Source organism: Zalophus californianus, chromosome 6 (assembly GCF_009762305.2).
Source record: "Zalophus californianus isolate mZalCal1 chromosome 6, mZalCal1.pri.v2, whole genome shotgun sequence".
Lineage (NCBI taxonomy): Eukaryota > Metazoa > Chordata > Mammalia > Carnivora > Otariidae > Zalophus > Zalophus californianus.
The window spans coordinates 142,409,170-142,421,914 of record NC_045600.1 but is presented as its reverse complement, the minus strand read 5'-3'; the positions used below and the strand labels follow the sequence as shown (position 1 = coordinate 142,421,914).

Here is a 12,745-nt window from a genome sequence, read left to right as displayed (position 1 = left end):
CTTAACACCTGTGTTCTCTGCATTCTGGCTTTGTGTTCCTGGCTTCTGGCTCTGATACCATCGGTCTCCTGAGTCTGTCCTTTCTCTTGAGACTTTCTTTTCTTTTTCTTTTTTTAAGCTGTAATTTTGGAATTGTTATGAAGCTCGAAAGCTATCAGAGACCCGTCTCCCAGATACAACTCAGAATTGACAACAAACGCAGATTCTGATGTTTTTTTTCTCAGACAAGAGAACTAAGCTTAGCATGAGAAGTGACTGTTTTAATACAGTGAGTGGATGGTAGAGCCAGAACTGGAACACAGATCTCTTCATTTCCAGACTGGTATTTGTAGAATTCATGTACCTCATCCTTTGCTATATTGGTCTCGGATTATCTACTTCTACTTAAAATTTCCACTTGTCTCGAAAGACTCTATAGCTCCCCCCTCCTCCTGTCTGATAGGTCTTTCTTGTCCTGGTACTTACAGGCCTCCTCCCCCAGAATGCCACATTCCCTGTGGTTCATTCTGTTGGCTCCTCTTTCCCCTTATACAGAGGGCCTGTGTATTCCTGCTGCACTAGTTCTCTCTCTCTGGGACCGAGTTTTAGGTTGAGCTCTAGCCCTGCTTATTCTCAGAACCCATGGTTCTGACTGGCCTACTGAAGGAGTTCTGTCTGTTGGCGGCATGTTAAACCCAGCAGGTTTAAACACAGAACCAATTTCTTCCCTCTACTCATTTCCTGAGGCTAATCTAATTCTATCCCCTCCACCCAATTAGTCTTTTTTCCCCAACTATAGTGTTCTCTTGGGGGAAAGAGCTGTGTTTGGGGTGTTTCGGTTTTTATTTTTTTATTTTTTCAGTCACTGGAGGCCCCAGTACAGAAGGACGCTAGGTGAATGCATACTTGTAGCTTTTCTTTTGAAACCTCTTCGCAATATCTGTAACTATAAAGCCTTGGTATGGTTTTGTGTGTCTCCGTTGGCCCCTGCATCCTTTCACTGCCTCTTTTTTACAATGCTGCCGCTATGTGAGGTCTCCCTTGGAGGAGTGTGTTCAGTCTGCTCTTTCTACCTTCTTCCTCAGTCGTTTTGCCTGTTCACAGCTATTACTCTGTGCAGAGCTCTGTCCTAGTAATGGTCCTGTTGTTGCCCAGATCTGTCCTTCTCATCCTTGGTCCTTGGTTGGGTGCGTCTCCCTAGCTCATCCCTCTGTGCCCCTTGCCTCCAGAAATCACTACTGAGGGTGTTGCTTAAGCCCAGGAGGTTTTGGTTTTGTTTTTTAAGTAGGCTTCATGCCCAGCGCAGAGCCCAGCGTGGGTCTCAAACTCATGATGGTGAGATCAAGACCTGAGCCGAGATCAAGAGTCAGATGCTCAGCTGACTGAGCCAACCAGGTGCCTGTTAGTCTAGGAGTTTTAAGATGAAACTCAAGCTTGCCTTGGATTTTGGACTTCACAAAGCTGAATTTAGCTCTGCTGGTCAGGAGGTTATGTTTGTTCCACCGTCATACTGCTTTTCCTGCACATGTTGCCCTACCTGAGTTTGGGGAGGTCACTCAGTGCCAAGGCTTCCAGACGTTTCAGGTGAAACAAAACCATATTTCCCTGTCCTTGTGAGAGCCTCCCATACGGTTTCAGAGTTGCCACAGAGCAGTTCGCCGTCTTGCTCTATCCCTTCTCCTGCTATTTCTCATGCTGCCTTGAGGCAGAGGCAGAGGAGAGATGTGGAGTCTGGGATCCTGATTTGAGTCCTTGTGCTCTGTTAACTGGTTGATTTTTGAGCAAGATTTTCAGTTTCTCAAAGTATATCTTTTTCTTTGGAATGTGAGACTGACATAGGCTCATATATTCTTGTGCGGACCAAAAGCTCCTCTGGGTTCTGCACAGTTGGTCATCTAGGTCCTGTTCTTTCCCTCTCCAATTGGACTTGGCTCCAATTACATTCTTTATTTTCGGCTTTTGCAGGAGCGGCCTCCTCCCTACTCAGAGAACAGTTTTGTGCGTTGGAGCCCATCTTTCTCACACCCTCAGGACCTTGTGGTGCGTTGTTCCTGCCACACCTTTCACCTCTGTCCGTAAACACGATCACATCTCTCCCGTGCTTAGACCTTACCTTAGTATAGCACTCCCCTCAGGCAGCCAGCCTCACTGGCTTTGCTTAGCTTTTTCTCATCAAGCTTTTGTACAGAGTGGCTCCCTCCCCATACGGACTGGCCCACCCTTTGCTCATCTCTTAAATCCTTGAGATCTGACATCAGAGCTCCTCTCCCTTCTCACACGTGCATTTCTGAGACTCTTTTTTCCCAAGTTCACTGTGCCCTGAGGAGCATTTCTTCAGTCTTTCAGGATGTTTGCATTTCTGCCTGGATGTTCCTGTAAGATCTTTGAAAAGTGCCAGTTTGATCACCTCCATAGGGCAGAGGTTCTCAGACATATTCATCTCAGGACTCCGTTACTGAGGACCGCAAGAGCTTTAGTGTATGTGGACCGTATCTATCGGTATTTGCTTAGAAGTTTGTTAGAAATTAATTCTAGGGCGCCTGGGTGGCTCAAATGGTTAAGCGTCTGCCTTCAGTTCAGGTCATGATCCCAGGGTCCTGGGATCGAGTCCCGCATTGGGCTCCCTGCTTCTTGGGAGCCTGCTTCTCCCTCTGCTTCTCTCTCTCTCTCCCTCTGTCTCTCATGAATAAATAAATAAAATCTTTAAAAAAAAAAATTCTAATCTGTTAGAAATTAAAACTGGAAAAATAAATTAATCATTTAAAGTTACAAATCCATTACATATTAACACAATTAGATTTTTTTGAAAACAGGAAAATAAGAGCATTCTTTCACATTTTTGCAAATCTCTTTAGTATCGGATTTATTAGAAGATAGCTGGCTTTTCCGTCTGTTCCTATATTTAATCTGTTGCCGCATGTTGTTTCTGTTGAAATATATGAAGAAAATATGGCCTCGCATGGATATGTAGTTGGAAAGAGGAGGAATATTTGAATAGCCTTTTCATTTAATTGTGGCTATGCCTCTTTGATACTACACCAAAACTTGACAAGTGTTAACTTCTTAAAGGTCAGTTGCAACATGGAATCTGAAGCCATGTGGGTGTACTGTTCTTACTGTTACATTAAAACACATTGATCCCTCTTGTACTTGGGATAGATCATTGCCCCATGCCTGATTTTGTAACACTATACTTTAGTCATTTGACAAATACTGGTTCACTGTTGTGCAATATTGCATAGTGTGATGTGTTATATGTACACATCACACTATGCTGACAGGCTAGTTAATAACACCACCAGTCTCATCAGAAAAGTCTTAAAGTATTGAGGAAAGGGGCAGATGAAGGTTTCCCAGAGTTCTGTTTTTTCCTTCAAAGCTCAAATTTTAATATATGGCAACAAATACTGTTAGTAGTTTATTTGAAGCATCTAGCTTACCTTGTTTTCAAGAGAGTGTTTGCCAAATACCCAAAGTTTGATAACCATAGTAGATCAGTTCTTTCAAGTAAAAAAGATGTTTCAAAAAAAAAAAAAAAAGAGGCTAATTCTTTCTGAAACTCAGTCACATAAACACTTTCTCTTGAGACAACTATTATACTTCAGTATGCAGCAGATGGGCTTCATGCTAACTTCCCGTTTGTCTCACAGAATATCGAAGGCCTGTACTCAAGGGTCAAGATGTAAATATGTTTTTACCGCTTTCTCAAGGACCTTGGCAAGAGAACCTGGCTGTTCCTGGGATTGCAGAGCATGAAGAGAGTACAGTAATTGCTTACTATAGTTGATTGGCATTGCCTTGATTCCTGCTAAGGTGCCAGTTTTACCCACTCATTATTTTTGTACTATCATTGCAAATGTCAGCATAGTGAGAAAAGAAATTGGTGTCTAAAATTATGGTAGTAGTTTTGGCTTTGTGGACCTCTGGAATGGTCTCGCAGACCTTCGTGGGTCCACAACACCTCCCTGGAGAACTACCACCACACAGTAAAGGCCAGGTCCCTTAGTGGTAGCACATGAAGCCCATCAGGATCTGGCTTCAGTTTAGTGGCTGAGTTTAATCCCTACTGGTCTCCTCTTTGAACTTTTTTAAAATTGAGAGGGGGGGCGCCTGCGTGGCTCCAATCGGTTGAGCATCTGCCTTTGGCTTGGGTCAGGATCCCAGGGTGCTGGGATCGAGTCCCACATCGGGCTCCCCACTCAGCGGGAGTCTGCTTCTGCCTCTGCCCCCACCCTGCTCCTGCGCTCGCTCGCGCTCTCTCTCTCTCAAATAAAATCTTAAAAAAAAAAAAACCATAAAAATACAGTAAATCCATATAGTAAAAGGCACTAATTTTAAGTGTATAACGTGGTCAGTTTTTACATATTTATATTATTTTTATACACCTAAGTAACTACCACACTGGTGAAGATACAGGACATTTCCAGTACTCACTAAGGTTCCCTTGTGCCCTTTCTCACTCAGTATCTCTGCCCGCCCCCCCCTTCCCTCCCACCAGGGATTAACTCCTACTGACTTCTGTTGTCCTCAGTTGGTTTTGCCTATTTTTGAACCTAAAATGAAATCCGTAGCATGTACTCTTCGGAGTCTGACTTTTCCCCCCAACTTAATTTAGTATCTGAGATTTCTAGAAGTTGCAGTGAAGTCCAAGTTTATTGCTGTAGTCCCGCCATTCCCAGAACCAATAGAGTGACTTACGCCTAAACTGTGCAAACAGTGTGATTGAGGCTGAACACCTGCTGTCCTCCTGGAGTTTGGAATTTGGGCATATTCCAGGCAGAGGCTGCCTGTGTGACCACCCCTCCATAAAAACCCCGGGTGCCAAGTCTCTAGCAAGCTTCCCTGGTTGGCAGCCATTCCTGTGTGTAGTCCCAGCTTATTGCTGGGGGAGCTAAGCAATAAAGCTTATCTTGTGTGACTCCCTTGGAAGAGGACCCTTGGAAGTTTGTACCTGGTTTCCCCCACACTTTGTCCCATATACCTTTTCCCTTTGCTGGTTTTCCTCCGTATCTTCTGGCTGTGATAAATGTTAGCCACATGCGCTCAGTACAACTATGTGCTGAGTCCTGTGATTCCTCCGAGTGAATCGTCAAACCCGGGGGTGGTCTTGGGGACCACTAACACAATGGGCATGGTTTTTGTTTGTCTTCAGAGTTTGAGTATAACCAAATCTGCTGTGACTGTTCTTGTACGTGCCTTTTTATAGCCCCATCTTTTCTCTTGCATATGCAGGAGCAATGCTGGGTCATAGGATAGTGTCCTTTGCACTTAAGATCCTAGCAGTAGTGTACTTCTAGTTGCCTAAAAGCATCCCTGTTTCATACCTCCTTGCCTTTTGTACATGTTGTTCTTTTTGCCTAGAATGCCCTCCCCACTCCTACTGTGACTGTTTGGCAAAACCTTTTAATCTTCTCACCTTCCTACTACTCTTGTTATTTCTCTATTGTTGGGCTTATAGGACAGCATATGCTTGTTTATGTGCTTGTGTTCCCATTAGACTCACTCCTGGGATTCAGGGATTGTCTTACTTACCCTCTGTCTCCAGAATGGCTCCTGGCATATGATGCAAATACAGTTAGTAAGTGTAATTATAACCTTTGGGTCTGCGATCACCAGGTTATGTTGTTTATGAGTTCTTTGTCTATTGTTCATGTGAATTGTCTGGTCCAAGGGTTTAAAAGCCCAAATCCTGAAATGACTGTGAGTGGCTTAAAGCTTTGGCAGAAGAGAGAGACTTGGTGACTGAATATTGATTTTGATCTTAGCATTGAAGAAAGGAGTCACTGCCGTTGGTGGAGGTTGTGATTGAGGAGGTAAAACATACCCATGAAAGCGGTGTGATACGGGTTTGTCTCTCCTGTGGTGTCTGTATTGAGTCCCTGCAAATGCCGCAGGTAGTACGCTGAGTGCTGCTTAGGTAAAGATCTTGGAGGACCTTACCATTTATCAGACACAGAGCTAACAGCGCATATAGCTAACAGTTTGACAGGTAAGTGTGACAGGAGCTAAGTTACAGTGACCATGTGTTCTGGATATTGAGCAGTCAAGGTATTAAATATTCCCTTAATGTTCTCATAAACCTGTCTTGGAAACTGTAGTAGTTCCTTTTCCAGACAGAGAGAGAGAGTGTGTGTGTGTGTGTGTGTGTGTGTGTGTGTGTGTGTGTCTGTCTGTCTGTCTGTCTGTATTGCATTGGATGTACCCTGTAGAAACTGAAAACTAACCAGAAAAGTAAAGAGAGATCCATGAGAGGGGGGTTCCTGAATTCAGTGAGTGAAGAATAGTTAAGGATCAGATCCCCAAAGATACCAAGTAAGATAAACCTGAAATATTGTTTGGGTTTGGCAATTGTGAAGTCATTAATTGAGCAGCAGTTCTGTAGTGGGTTTTGGGGTGTGGGGGGGGAGGGGGTCATGCTAGCAGGATATCATGGGTTTAGAGGACCCCAGGAGGTTAAGAAGTAAGTATAGCATATTTTCTAGAAGGCTGGTAGTAGACCAAGAGAAAGAAGGCAGTGGCTCGGGAGGAGTTGTAAGTCAAGAAAGGTGTGTTTATGTTTTTAGGGTGAGAGTGCCTTGGGCATACTTACAGACTGATGGGAAGGAACCAGTGGAGAGGAAAGAGGAAGGTCAGATCATGAAGGAAGAAAAAGAAGGGGTGGCATCTTGAGTCTTGTATCTGGTGACGGATTCACTTTGTCTGTAGCCATTTCTCCTTTATTCCTGGTGACCTTCCCTGTCCACCCCTGTTCTGCCACTTCCTTTTTTTGAGTTTACTGTGTTCTGTGTCCAATCTGTGCATGTTCTCTGCTTGTCTGTCCTTTCCCACACTTAGAGAAATTCTGACTTTTCATTTCTCTAGCTTAAAAGTCTGAGTTGTCAAGCCATTCCAGATACTTTAATTTACTTCTCTCTTCTATATGTAGCATTTTGTACTTACTTGATCTCCACTTACCTAACTAGATTTCCTTCTCCTGCTTGACTAATTCTCCTTAGGTCAAAGATTATGTTTTATCTATCTGTAATCTCAACATCTAACCTAACAGGTTTTTAGTATTTATGAAATATTAGATTGAACTGTGTGAAATTGCTGTTGGTTGCAACATGTAGAATGTTGACAGTTTTGTATGGACCAACCTAATAAGTTTTAAATTCTTACAGTGTTGTGCAGAAGACTTGAGGTGGAAGTTCAGTTCAGAATGGTCAAGTAAGGGTCAAGGAGAAAATTAAATAGAGAAGCATTTCTTAACATTTGTGGAGTCAGTAAAGTGCCAACCACAAACTGACTTTGAATGACCAGGTGACACACGGGAATTTGGCTAGATGATTTACATTCTTCCGTAAAGAAAACCTACCAGTTCCTCAGGTGAAACTGTAGCATTTCCTAGTCTTTGGTCTGAATGACATTTTTCTAAGTGCATGTTCATAGAAGGGCTGTTCAAAGTTGTAGTTAAGTAGTATTTTCAAAATCATGAGTATAAATGCTATAGACGTTTTGTTCAGCTTTATTACTTACTATAAAAAGCAAATTGCCAAAGTACACCTCCAAAACCAGTTCTTTGGGGGCATCTAAGTGTATTGCTTTCTCTTGATGTGTCTTGTCTTTTCTTTTCTTTTCTTTTTTTTTTTTTTTTTTGTGTGTGTGTGTGTAATCTCTACACCCAGGGTAGGGCTTAAACTCACAACCCCAAGATCAAGAGTCAAATGCTCTCCTAACTGAGCTAGCCAGATGCCCCACTGTTGGTGTGTCTTAACTAAAAAAAAAATCTAAATGTTCAAGATTAATGCTTTCATCTAAAAAACTTCTAATTAGAAAATCTTATTCTAAGAAAATTTTTTAGTGTGAACACTGTTTTGCTGGAGGCTTAGTAAATTCCAGTCTATGTAACCCAGGTTAAAACTCCCATCTGGAAGAATAAACTGTGTGTCTTTCAGACAGTCTTCCATAAATCTCTCAACTGGCTTTTCATGAAGCCATAGTAAATGATTAGCAGGAATAGTCTTGAAGGGGCCTGTGATCTAGGTATTGTATTTTTGATTAATGGCAAACTGAATTATAATCAACCTAGAGGTTGTAGAGTTGGCATTCATTTATGACCATTAAATATTCCCAGACCAGGATTTTGACCTAAAGAATGGCCATCCCATCACCATGTTGTTGCTGGGTTGTATGGTCTCTGAAGGCCTTGCCAGAGTTTCCAAATTAGGCAATTCTAGCATACAAATAAGTATAAAATTTGGGGATCTTAGTCTTTAAGTAGAAAACAGAGCTAGGTGGTATGGGTTCAGATTTTTAGAGTTCAGAGTGATCGTTTCAAATCACAAATGCAGAAAAACCTCCAGTTAGAAGTGCTAAACAAGTGAATGAGCTTCTTGGTGAAATTGACTGGGATGAGCCTATCCATGCACTTTATAGATTTCTCATTACTACAAAGTCTGCAAAGTGGATGGTACTCCATTTTATACCCAAGGCAACCAAGGCTCATAGAAGATGCTTAAACGGTAGAGTTAGTATTTATACTCCAAGGCCTCTGTTGATTCTGCTTTGTGAAACAGTGATTCAGTTTTGGGAAAGATTCTTCCCTTGTGGAAAAAGGAAACGCTTCTTTTCTGACTGTTGTCTCCCTCTCCCTCCCAGCTGAGAATTATTGCTGTAGGAGACCAGTGTGTCATGATGGGAATGTCAACTTTTACCTGTTGAAGAGGAGAACATTGAGACCTGCTATAAAATAGCTTGTATTAGCAGAGATTCCTCATGAACTGTTCTTTCTGACAATAAGGAGGTACAACTAGTGGGTTTTTTTTTTTAAGATTTTATTTGTTTATTTGACAGAGAGGGAACACAAGCAGGGGGAGTGGGAGAGGGAGAAGCAGGCCTCCCGCCGGGCAGGGAGCTCGATGAGGGGCTCGATCCCAGGACCCTGGGATCATGACCTGAGCCGAAGGCAGACACTAAATGACTGAGCCACCCACGTGCCCTGGTACAACTAGTTTGATCTCGACACCATTTTTAGCCAGTGACAGTAAGAATTACTGTTTCTCTTTTCTAGCATTGCCAATTAATTTGCTCTTTTGATCCATGGTTCTCAATAGTATTATGATTTGCATTCCAAGTCTCTGATCCTCTTAAAGCCTCCTTTCCTGTCCATTGTGAAAGACCAAATAAAGGTTTAAATAAAAACCTGCAAATGATCTCACTTTAAGGCAAAATATGCCAAAAATAACCATGAAAATTATCAGACAACAGTGGTATAACCAAGGGGGTGGGGACTTTTTCTTTATAGTGAAACATATGAACTCACACCTATACATTGATCAGTTAAGATAGAATATAGAGTAATGGGTGTGGATAAAAGGTCTGTGTTTTGAAAATGAGAAACTGAATTCATTTAGCTGGAGAGTTTGAAGGATCACTAAGTTGTGTTGTTATTTACACGTTTTAGGTAGTTCAATTTGTATCCTCTCTTTAGTCCTTTTAATTAAGCTTTCTAAATGAAAGGATTAGGAAAATTCAGCATGGAAGGGCCTGGGGTCTTCAAAAGAATAGTTGGCTTGTGTCCTCAGTACGTTTTCTCCTTTCATGAGCAAATAGTCTTTTCTTCAGGGATCCTTGTGGTAACCTCTGACCCCTTGCTGCAATAGTAATGATCCTACCATAGCCATCATTCACCTGCTCAGCGTGTGATTATGTGCCAGGGACTGTGCCAAGCATGGTACGTGTGTTAATTCACAAAAAGCCATATGAGGCCGTGGTATTACTTTTGTCCCTATCGTGCACGTAAGCAAAGTGGTAGATCTGTTTCCCCTCGGGCATCGCTAGCTTTGATCCCCCCCCCACCTTCCAAATTGGTTATTCAAGGCAAACAATTGGTACTTATGTGATTAAGCAGTTTGGAATATTAATCAAACACTCCATTTCCTTTTGTTCTAATTACCCGGAGTCGTCTGGATAACTGGTTTGGTATACCTGAAAGGGAGGGAGGGAGGGAGGGAGGGAGGCATTCTAGATTGCATTTGCCTTGAGGTCCCAGGTTGTGGTATGTGTTCCTAATGGGATTTGCAGTGGGATAGCATTGGCCAGGTGTATTTTTTTTTTCTTATTTTATTTTTTTAATTTTTTAATTGTTATGTTAATCACCATATATTACATAATTTGTTTTGGATGTAGTGTTCCATGATTCATTGTTTGTGCATAACACCCAGTGCTCCACGCAGAATGTGCCCTCTTTAATACCCATCACCAGGCTAACCCATCCCCCCACCCTCCTCCCCTCCAGAAACCTCAGTTTGTTTTTCAGAGTCCATCATCTCTCCTGGTTCGTCTCCCCCTCTGACTTACTCCCCTTCATTCTTTTCTAAATTGGGTTTTTTTCAGGCTGCTTGAGATGGTAAGATTCTTAGACCTTGCCCTTCTCCTGGGGAAGCAGGTTTCTCTCAGAGGGCTTCTGGGCCTGTGTCTTCCCTGGATGTCTGTGACACTTCCCTCAGTGGTTCTTCCTGTGCTCTTTCATGGTTGCTTGAGGTCTCCTGAGACTCACATACAGTATTTACCTCCTTGCCAGGATCTGGGAATCCATAGATCTATAGCACATCTGTACTAGTAAATAAAAATCAAATTAGTATTTGTGTATTAAGAGGGGCCTTTTAAAATTTGGAAACCTCTGATGTAGGAGATAATTCTAACTCCTTAACCTAGCATGAAGCCTTCTTTCCAGTTTGCTCTCTTGTACCCCGTGCCCTGCACATTGGACCACTTTTGATAATGCCCCTCTGTTCTCTTTGTGCGTCAGACTTTCTTCCTACCGTTACTTTCGGGTACATTGTCTTCCTCTGAGCCCCCTTGGCTGAGAGGACAATGTATGATCACAGCAAACCGTAGCTTGTGTGGTGGCTGTTTACAGCATGATCAGATCTTAGTTCCCTTTCTGGACTTCAGAAATCTCTTTTGGTTGAGTCTGTCTCATCTGCCTACCCTTTGGGTGCTCACTGTACATAGCAGGCAGTTGGTTAATGTTGATTGGGCAGCGAATGAGTGAGGAAGCATGCAGCCTTAAGATCTGCAGTTTGATTGTAAATGCTTGCATCTTAGCCTTTGTGATGTTGCCTTAGTGAGGTTGAGCATCATCTTAGAAATCTACAGTTGTGAAAAGGGCCTTGTGTGTGTGGGTTTAACTGCTCTCAATGGTGGCTCTCTGGAGGGCTTGGGAAAACGACCTTGCAGGACTGTGTATTCTGGTCCTCCTCACAGCTTGCAGAGGATACCAGTCTTTTCAAGAGCTTGAGAATGATATGGGACTCAGGTTTGTTCCTTTAAGGCCATCCTGCAGAGCTGATAAAACTGCAAGTGCTTCTGGTCATTCTCATGCTTACCTGAATTTTAATAGGCTAAACATAGGCACCCAGCTTTTTAAAATTTTGTTTTGAAGTGACCAGCTGGAAGATCCTAGGTGCTAGTTTCCTTACTTGGTGTGATTTTTCTTTCTTTTCCTCAAGGTAATTGGGAATTGTAGAGCTGATGAGTCAGACTCCCCTTAGAAATGACTCTGTCAGCCGCTGTGTCCTTGCTTACTGTGTCAGGCACAGTAAGCAACCACTCAGGCTGAGTGAGGGAGAGTGAAGAATGGTACCAGATTTCTTTCTGGACACCTGGTGGATGGTGGTGGTGTCTACTGAGCTAGAGAATACCAAGAGAATCGATCTGATGGGGGGGGGTCAGTTCATGATTGTATATCTGGCAGTGCAAGTTCAGATCTTAGACGAGTTGTCTGTACTTCTAATGACTATGTTGAGTTGTACCACTGGAACAATTCCTTTGGGTGGTGTTGTACCGCTCTCGGTGCTTACCATGTGTTCTGCTGTAAGTGTGCCTTCCGCTGTAGAAATAGCAGCCACTGTATGGCGGGCACCATGTTAAGTGCTTTATTACATCTTGTCAAAAGGGTGGTAGGTACGCTTCCCATTTCACAGATGGGGAAACTGAGGCAAAGAGGTTGAGTAACTGACAATAAAGGGCAGAACCAAACTTTCTAAACAACTCTATAGAGCTATAATTCACATTTCTATAAAATTCAGTGATTTTTAGTGTATAGTTTTGCGATCATCACCATAATCTAATTTTAGAATATTTTCATTATCTCAGAAAGGAACCCTGTACTCGTTAGCCACCATCTCCAAACCTTCGTCTCTCTCCACCCCCGGATGAAGGCAACTCATCTAATTTAGATTAGATTTGTCTGTTTTGGGCATTTCCTATAAATGGGCTCATAATAGGTGGTCTTTTGTGACTGGCTTCTTTCACTTAGCATCAAGTACTTGAGGTTTATCCACTTGAGGCACGTATCAGTGCTTCATTTAAAAAAAAAAAAAGATTTATCTAAGAGAGAGAGAGAGCAGGGGGGAGGGGCAGAGGGAGAGTGAGAAGCAGGCTCCCTGCTGAGTGGGGAGCCCTATGTGGGGCTTGATCCCAGGACCCTGAGGTCACAACCTGAACCAAAACCAAGAGTCAGACACTCAACCAAGGGGCCACCCACACGCCCCGAGTGCCTCATTTTTTAAATTTCCCGATAATATCCTGTTACATAGATCTACCTCCAAACTTTGAATCAGGGATTTCTGGTTCTAAAACTGCTGCTGCCACACCATGTGAATTCTTATACATGTCTCATTAGATTAGAAGGTTCTTGGGGCAATATCTTGTATTTCTGTGTTTTTCTTTTTCCCTCTTACCGTTCTTTCAGGAAACCCTGCTCATAATAGGACTCATCAAG

General features: G+C 42.7%; 1 protein-coding gene across 11 annotated transcripts in view; it reads left to right on the top strand.

Annotated features, from left to right (window-relative positions):
* CPEB1 (cytoplasmic polyadenylation element binding protein 1) overlaps nucleotides 1-12,745 on the top strand; it is a 96,234-nt gene that overhangs the window by 5,835 nt on the left and 77,654 nt on the right. Inside the window, exon 2 of one of the 11 annotated variants that reach the window (XM_027569619.1) lies at nucleotides 8,617-8,761. The exons of the other annotated variants lie outside the window; for them this stretch is intronic. The gene's annotated coding sequence lies outside the window, so the exon portion shown is untranslated. The remainder of the gene's footprint in view (nucleotides 1-8,616; nucleotides 8,762-12,745) is intronic. 11 annotated transcript variants of the gene reach the window in all.